General features: G+C 41.8%; 1 pseudogene; it reads right to left on the reverse strand.

Moving 5' to 3' along the window:
• Positions 1-1,527: 1,527 nt before the first annotated feature.
• On the reverse strand, positions 1,528-1,983 carry LOC108634847 (annotated as a pseudogene).
• Positions 1,984-9,090: the final 7,107 nt, after the last annotated feature.

The following is a 9,090-nucleotide window of genomic DNA, read 5'->3' on the forward strand; positions in this document are numbered from 1 at the left end:
AAATCTGTGCTTCAGGATTTGATTAAATTCTTGGAAAGCATTTTCTGCCTCCTGCTGGTTGTGGAAGCCTTTCCCTCACAAAACGTTGTCAGGATGCTTGAAGAAGTGGTGGGCAAGAGGTCAGGTGAATATGGCGGATGAGGCAAAACTTTTGCACCAACCTAATATCACTATCAGGAATTTCTGATGGAAAGTGATTGGTGTTTGCCCAAGAACAAAACATGGATTTGCTTCAGGGAAGGGGGAAAGAAGTTTTTCTTTCTCTCTTGGGTCTAAAACACACGCACTTTCTCACACACAAAAAAATCAAAGTAAGGAAAATTAAATGCTTTTTATTAATGAATTTGCCACACAGAGATTTTGGGTGAGTTAGTCAGAGGCAAAAGTGGTTTCAGGTGAATATTTTCTAGTGGGTAAACATACATAGCCATTTGGTGGGATAGAGAAAGGGGCCTTCTGTCTATTTTTAGCCCATTATTTCTGCAGCCTCAGCCAGTGCCTACACAACTGTGTTCAGTGGAAAGTCTCTTTGTGCCGAATCCAAAGCTTCAGAAGGAGCAATTAAATGTTCATGAGACATAAACGTGGAAAAGTGGAAAAAGCAATTTTCTCCTTACAGATAGATCATTTGAATAAAACTTGGTATCAAAGATGACTGAAGAGAAACTTTCCCGATGACGCTGTGGGTGTGAACATTTTCATAGAGGTTTTCCCTAGAAACAGTTTTGCACAATAGCTGCCAAACCTGGCCCAGGTGTTTCACATCAGTCTTCTGAGATGGTATCTTCACTGAGGTCAGCAGAAACTCTAGCTGAATTTCCTTAAATCCTATACCTCTAAGACCAAGTGCAACTTAGGCCTTAGGAATTTTGTACCACTTTGGCCAGTTCTGTGTGGCTGGTAACCTTAGCCACTAAAAAACTGCTTTTAAATCATTTCTAGGTAACAATTAGATTAAAATTTGTCCTTTGAAGTCTGCTTCCAGTTGGCATTTTGGATATCACTTAAATTGAATCTCTGCTTCTGTGCTCATATGTTGGGTCACGTGGCCATGGGGCCTATTAAATTTTTTTTAAAAAAACAAATTTCTTTTTAATATTGTTAAAACAGTAACACTAAAAGCATGAGACTATGAGTATGCAGTGCCAAGTCAATCCAAATAGCAATTCTGATTTAGACTTGATGATGTGTAAGGTCCTAACGGTAACTATTATAAACATATGTTCTTTGTCAAGACAAGCTCTCAGCTACAGAATTCTAAAACTCCATCTCCTAAGGTACCAGCAAAGAGGAAAGGGATTTTTAACCCGAGAGCAGAGTAGGAATGGAGTTGCTGGTTACCAGGGAGGAATCTGAGTCATCACAGCAGGAAGGTTAGAGAAGGACTTGGTTCTATGGCTTCAGAGAACACTAACTAGTCTAAACTATATTTTTAAAACTTTTTCCCCCAGTCCTAAAATTCACCCAGGAGACAGAGGCTGGTGTAACTGCAAAGCAGAGAAAATGGATCAGCCTGGAGGGCTGCTCCTAGTCGGAGAGGTCGAATGGCATCTTGCTGATGACCTCCCCATTCTCGTCGACTATGGTGTGGTAGACCCAGCGGCGGTTGCAGCGGCAAGTGGGCCCGCACTTGGTGGAGTTACACTTGGGGCACGGGTAGAAGCAACCCAGGCAGTCTTCATCAAGGCAGTCACACAGGTCAGCCTGATTGAAGGTGAGCCTGCCCTTTTGGTCATACTTGTTGACTTCGCGTTTTACAGGAACAAACTCATTCTTCCTTGCCATTTGCCCTTCCTTTATCAGCTGCCTTAATTTAGGGTTGAAGTTGGCTACCTGAGGCCCGGGATTTTGAAATGACAACCGTTTTAACTGCCGCTCCACCCGTTTCATCTGCTTCAGTTCCATCTCACTTGGTTTCTCAGGAGAACTTGGACGTGCAGGTCTCTCTCGCACGGAACTGCTTTTTTCTGCTTGGTCACTCATTTCTGCTCACCTGGGGACACAAACAAAGTCAGCAACCATTTGTGGGAGCTCAGTCAACCATGAGGACGCTGGAGCTGGTAAACGTCATTTCAGAATGGGCCTATGAAGTTTTTACTTCCAACCTGGGTTAAGTGGATAGGAGCAAGTTTATCAACACCAACAAATCTTTGGACAAAAGTGCTTTTATCAGATAGTATTTCCGCCTTTATTCAACCATCTCTTTTTTCTATCAACTGTTGAAATAACCATTCATGTTGGTCTAGACTAGTACTTCTCAAACATTAATGTGCATATGAATCAGGAAACATCTTGTTAAAAACTAGATTATGATTCAGTTAGGACTGGGGTGGGGCCAGAGAGTCTACCTGTCTAATGTATGCCCAGATTATACTGATATTGCTAATTCCAAACCTACTTTGAGTCTCAAGGGCCTAGAGCTAAACCAATAGTGATTAGGGGCCACAATTGCTTGATCAGGGGCAAAAATTGCTTCGCTTTAATAGAAACCCAGTTATTCTTCTTAGGTGAGTGGCCCTAGGATAGAAAAACAACAGTTTTTTATGTAAAGAATCTCTTTCTCTCCACAATGCCCCCCCCCCCCACACTACCCCCACACAAGGCAAACTCTTGACTTTTCCTCCAGCTAAATTGGTTTGAACAAAGAAAATACTGTTTGAAGCACTTCAGATCAATAAACATATTCCTTGTTTCTAATGACTGTAGTAAGTAATGGAAATTGGATGGTCATTTTTAGCAATTGCCTTTTCTCTTTAAAACATCAGCACATTAGCTGTGGTTTTTATTTCGTTTGAAGTGACCTCCAATTCTTCTCAGGAAACACTCTACAAGCTACTTTAAGGTAATTCATCATATTGAATTAGTGACTGGTTTCTAAAAGGCTTTCTAAGGTCAGTACACTCTCAAGGACTTTCAGTGTCATTTCACCTCTCTCCATGTCTCACTGTCTCTGTGTGTCTGTCTCTTCCCTCACCACTCCCCCATCCCTCTGTTTCTCTCCTAATAGGCCCATGTCCTACAGACTCCACAAAGCTTCCCAAACTACTAATAACTTAAAGTAGAGAGGCAGAGGATGCCCATTTCTTTAAGGATGTTCTGCCTAGCTTCCAGAAGCAAACTGGCCAAAAGGAAGAGAGACAGGGGATGGGGCATCAGCTGTGAGAGGATCACCATACTAGAGAAAAATTCCCTTTGCTTCTCACTGGAGAGTTTCAGGCAATTCCAGAGGACTGGCCACACACTTTGATACATACTACCTACACAACAGGGTTAGGTCTTCCTTGGCACTTGAACGGCAGTGTCTATAGAGAGGGAAAAGCAGATTCCCCTGAATCTCTCTCTTGAATTGGATTTATTTGCCAGGATCTTTGAGTAAATCCCTGAAATAAACAGTTTCATAAATATCTAAGTTATAAATTACTCACTTCTAGCATTTAGTTTTTAGTTTTATTCTCTGAGTTGTAATTTCATAGTTGACTCCTTACCTTACTTTTTTTAGGGGGAAAAGGGTAGCAGCTACCTTTCTGATACATTACCCTAGGCAGAGGAGCCTCAGGCCTCACACTGCCAGGGATCAAACACTAGCACTGTCTTCACCACTAACTATCTGACTTTAACTTAAGATGACTTCAGCTGCTTAACCTCAGTTTCCTCATCTGAAAATGGGGATAATAATAGAACCTTCTCTATGGGTATGCCCTAAATTAGGTGCAGTGAGAACTTCAAAGATGATATAAGACCAGGTTTCTGCCCGCAAAGGTTTGGCAATCTCCACTGGAGAGATCAAGTGTCTGCAGCTCACTGCAAGGACAGGGAAAGGAGCTCCAGTTCAGATTCTGAGAACCCTATGGGGGTGGGGGTGGGGTTCGTAATAATCAAACATCAATAGAGGCATCCCTATTTAGAACTAAGCTTTATATCTTCTTTCTGCACCCCCCCCCAGTTTAGTGAGGTGCTCAGTCACTCAGTTGTGTCCACCTCTTTGCAACCCATGGACTATAGCCCTCCAGGCTCCTCGGTCCATTTTCCAGGCAAGAATATTGGAGTGGGTTGCCATTCCCTTCTCCAGAACTAACCTTTTCATCTTAAAGAATTCCGGTTCATCCCCATAATGGTAAAAGAAGTGAGTGAGTGAGTGTGTGTGTGTGTGTGTGTGTGCATGTGCAAATTTACCACCATAATTCAGTCTAAAGCCACTGTTTTTTTTCATTCATTCAGCAAATATTGATCAAGAGTATACCATATATGCTAGGAATTGTGCCCTATTTATTTCAGTCACAACTGCACACACAAGTCCAGAGTCCTTCAAGCAGTGGTCCTTACAGAAATGAATAAATTGGGGTAAAACTCTTTCACTCTTCAATTAAGCAAAATATCTGTGTAGGCCAATTTTAAGGCACAGTATTTGTTTTAGAAACAGGCATCAAGACTCTGGTGGAGAAACTCAAAGTTTAGTTATGAATAGCTGTGAACCAACAGAGAAGGCAATGGCACCCAACTCCAGTACTCTTGCCTGGCAAATCCCATGGATGGAGGAGCCTGGTAGGCTGCAGTCCATGGGGTCTCTAAGAGTCGGACACACTGAGTGACTTCCCTTTCACTTTTCACTTCATGCATGGAGAAGGAAATGGCAACCCACTCCAGTGTTCTTGCCTGAAGAATCCCAGGGACAGGGGAGCCTGGTGAGCTGCCATCTATGGGGTCACACAGAGTCGGACAGGACTGAAGTGAGTTAGCAGCAGTAGTATCAGCAGCTGTGAACCAAACACAAACCTGATTCTCAATTATAGAAAGTAGAATCAGGTTACAATGAGACCTTTTACTGCAGGAGCACTGGATATTGCAAGTAAAATCACCAGGCAGCTGAACAGATGTGGCCATGTTATGTTCAGCTATAGCACACTCAAGACTTCCCTGGTGGCTCAGACGGTAAAGGGTCTGCCTACAATGCGGGAGACCCGGGTTCAATCCCTGGGTGGGAAAGATCTCCTGAAGAAGGGAATGGCAGCCCACTCCAGTATTCTTGCCTCCCCCCCTCCCACCCAAAAAAGGGTTCAAAGAAATATTGGGCTTCCCTGGTGGCTCAGAGGTTAAAGCGTCTGCCTGTAACGCAGGAGACACGGGTTCAATCCCTGGGTGGGAAAGATCCCCTGGAGAAGGGAATGGCAACCCACTCCAGTACTCTTGCCTGGAGAATCCCATGGACGGAGGAGCCTGGTGGGCTACAGTCCATGGGGTCGCAAAGAGTCGGACACGACTGAGCGACTTCACTTTCTATAGCACACTCACACTTTGACATGAGATATGTTTGTGAACCAGAATTGTTAGCTTAAACCCCAGGCCCTCTTAAACCCTTGACCTCTCTCAAAAATGTTGGGAGGATATGTTGAGGCAAACATTTAGGGAAATTCAAAATAGAAATAAATGCTCGGTGAATGCATTTGAACCCTTGACATTCCAATCCTGTTGGTCAGGAAAGATCTTGCTATTTTCACAGGGAAGTAATTTTTCTGTTGAAATCACTTTGAAGGTAACATTATTTTCTTCTTGTCACTCAACAATTTATTTACTTGTCATAAAATAAAGTGAAAAAACTCTGAGCCCAACCACATAAAAGTCTTACATGCATGAGCTTTATCATTATCTTTCTTACCATAGTTCTCTTAGTCCTTAAATTTCATGGTGCTGAAAATATCCTTTTTGTGTTTCTTTTCTGGATTGTTCTCCCTCTGAGCAATGGTTACCAGAATCTTTTAGAATGACACGTATTTGCTAATTGGATTAAAGGCGAGATAATGGAAAACTTTTTTCCCCAACTATCTGGGTGATATTCTTAATCTGGAAAACAGATGTTTCAACATCTTTTTGCATCTTTGTGTTCATGATTACAGTAAGGTTTCAGAATACTCCAAATGATTCCAATTCACTTTCCACATAGTTGGAAGCAGGAAGCCATTAAGATGAACCCCTTTCAACTTACATGTAATAATAGGAGGTGAAAGAAGGTAGAAAAGGGAGGGAGGAGTCCATTAGACTTGTTCTTGGTTGATGTTTTTTATACTTCTCTCAGCTCTCAAAACTGTCTTTTTGTTTAATTCACTTATTGAAGCAGTTGATGCTTTTTATTATCCCACGCGCATAGATTAAAAACATTAAAATATACTTACTCAGTGGAAGATGAAAGATAATCCTTATTTAGGTGGTTACACTACTTTCACCGAAGACAGTCCTTTTACCTAAAACACCATAAAAACACAGTTTATCATCTATTCATTAGGGGGAAAATGTGTTACATGTAACACACAAATAAAATCTCCTGTCCTTCCCAATAATGTGTCTCTTAACTTTCATCTTTCATCTAAAAATGTTTATACAACTATTGTAGGCCATTGGTATTTGAGAAAATGGGAGGAAAATGGTTATTACTGAAATAGACTTCATGAAAAATAGTTTCAAATGTTCAAATTATGTTTAAAAAAAAAAAGCGAAGGGGGCAAAAGAAATCTTATTCTAGTAGTACCCTGGCTGAAAGTTTCAACAAATTTAGTCTTTTAAAAAAACCTTCAGTAATAGTAATAATGAAAGAGATCCTTTTCATTTAACAGTGAGAATGATTAATTTGCCATTAGAAAAACTTCACATTTTCCATAACTGATACTGGGAATCAAAGATGTATGGGAACATTGTCTATATTTGAGGTTATACAAAAGCCTTGATGTATACAGAAGTGGAGATTCTTGGGTCCTGCACCCAGAAATTCCAATTCATTACTTCTGGGGGTTGCCTGTGACTCTGCATTTTTAACAAACAGCCCTGGTGATTCTGTATTGGTGGTTCAGGGACCACATGTGGAGAAGGGTGGTTGTGTAACTCTCCTGAGATTGTAACAGAGCCCAGCTCTGCCTGCCATCCTCTGCTCGCACAGCTGTTGCTAAATATCCTTCAACAAAGATCTTTAGGGAGATGACTTTCATACAGTGATATCTTAAGATACATTCAGAGTGATCCTCAGTTATGACAGTTAAACACCTTTGATTAATTCACTATACTCTAACTGAAATTAGTGAATATACGAGGGTGTACCTGGGAAGTGTCTACAACCACACTACATATTTGGCCAGAACCCTCTGGTTAAATAGAGGTGGGGCTGCCTATTCACCTAGATTTAAAATACAAGTGAAATATTAGAATTCCAATGAAGGACTCTTAGCCTACCACCATTATATACTGGGGTCTTCCCTGGTGGCTCAGAGGTTAAAGCGTCTGCCTGCAATGAGGGAGACCTGGGTTCCATCCCTGGCCGGGATGATCCCCTGGAGAAGGAAATGGCAACCCACTCCAGTACTCTTGCCTGGAGAATCCCATGGACACAGGAGCCTGGTAGGCTACAGTTCACGGGGTCGCAAAGAGTTGGACGTGACTGAGCCACTTCACTTTATTATATACAGGAGAAGAGATGATGTCATTTGGAGCAAATCATAAGAGACAGCGCCCATACATTAAACAGTTGTTGAAAGGGTAAAGAGAAGGGGTTGAATTTAGACAAAGATGTGGTTATTGTGACAACTGGTGTATAGTATAGTCTGTTTTGCTGAATTTCACCAGCTCTTGCTTCCGTTTATCTTCCTAAATAAAATTAGATGTGTTCCAGCAAGCAGAAATTAAGAAGGCTTCTGGTGAATTCTAGACTGTCTCTGAGTAGTGTGTCCCTCATCACAAATACCTGGAGTGGGGGAGGATCCAGAAAGCTGCCACGCCCACGGAACTGCTTTTCTCTGCCTGCAAAGAGTGCTGGACCAGTTCTACAAAGGAGGCCAGACAAGCCCTTCCAAATGAGGCACAAGGTAGAGTTCCTATGGGATCCAACTATTTATTTCTTCCCTCTTTACCCACCCTTCTTTTCTCCTCTGTTGACACCCTGCAGAAGGGAAGTGTGGAAGAATGTATTATTTGTTCATAATTTTTCCTTCTATTCTCTGTATTGTGCCATAGTTTCACTAGGTAAATTATACTTCTCCATCCCACTGACCTTGAAATTCACCATATGACTTGCTCGGGCTAAGGGAAAATGGGCACAAGTGATCATTAATGAGTTCTGCGCTGAGATATTAAAGGGCATTGCAAAATTCTGCCAGGTTCTTCTTGTATTTCTGTCATCTGCCATGAGAAGTGCATACCCCAGGAAGCTGCCGACTGCAAAATGAGACACATATGAACAGACCTCAGTCTGATTCACAGCCTTAAGCAGAGCTGCCATAAGTGACCCACAGACACATGAGTAAGAACATCAATGGTATCTTGGTCAACCACTAAGATTTAGGGGTGGGGTGTTTGCTATGCAGCAGCATCATAGCCTTAGCAGAATAACACACAGGGTGACTTCCATTTACTTGGGACTCACTCCTTGCCAAGCACCACTACATAACTCCTTTATTCTACAAAATTTCCTTCTGAGATCTGCTAATGCTTCCATCTTTCATGAAACATCTGCTCAGAGATGGCAAGAACTCATAGCTAACAAGTGGCTGAGCCAGAAACTCAAATTCACGTGTACCCACGTTCAAATATTGCATTGGCCAGAAAGTTCATTTGGTTTTCTTGAGACATGTCATGGACAAAACCAGAATGAACTTTTTGGCCACCCAATACAATGATTGTTCCATGGCTTTTTCCTATTTTCCTGCAGTTGAAACCACAGGTGATAGCAACAACAACCACATAAAAACACAATTTCACTCTTTTATGAAGGCACTTTCCTGGGTCTCTTTTCAATCCAATTACTAATTGGGATACTTAAGTTCTGTTTAGTTCTGCTCTAGATTGAATCCTAGCCCATGAGATTTGAAATGGTAAGTCTTCAGTTTGGGAAAGTATTGTGCTTTAGAACCACAGGAAGGCTTAAAAGAGACTGGAATTTTCTGAAGTTATAGGTAGGAGAGAAAATGTACAGATAAAAACCAGTTGAGACAGTGTTTTGAGCTTTTCTTGACTAAACCAGACAGATTCCACAGAAACTACTCAGGATCCTCTCTCTGTGACCCCACTGCAGAGACAACCATTCAGAAAGCAACGCCAGTATTGTTCAGTGAC

This window comes from Capra hircus, unplaced genomic scaffold (assembly GCF_001704415.2).
Source record: "Capra hircus breed San Clemente unplaced genomic scaffold, ASM170441v1, whole genome shotgun sequence".
Lineage (NCBI taxonomy): Eukaryota > Metazoa > Chordata > Mammalia > Artiodactyla > Bovidae > Capra > Capra hircus.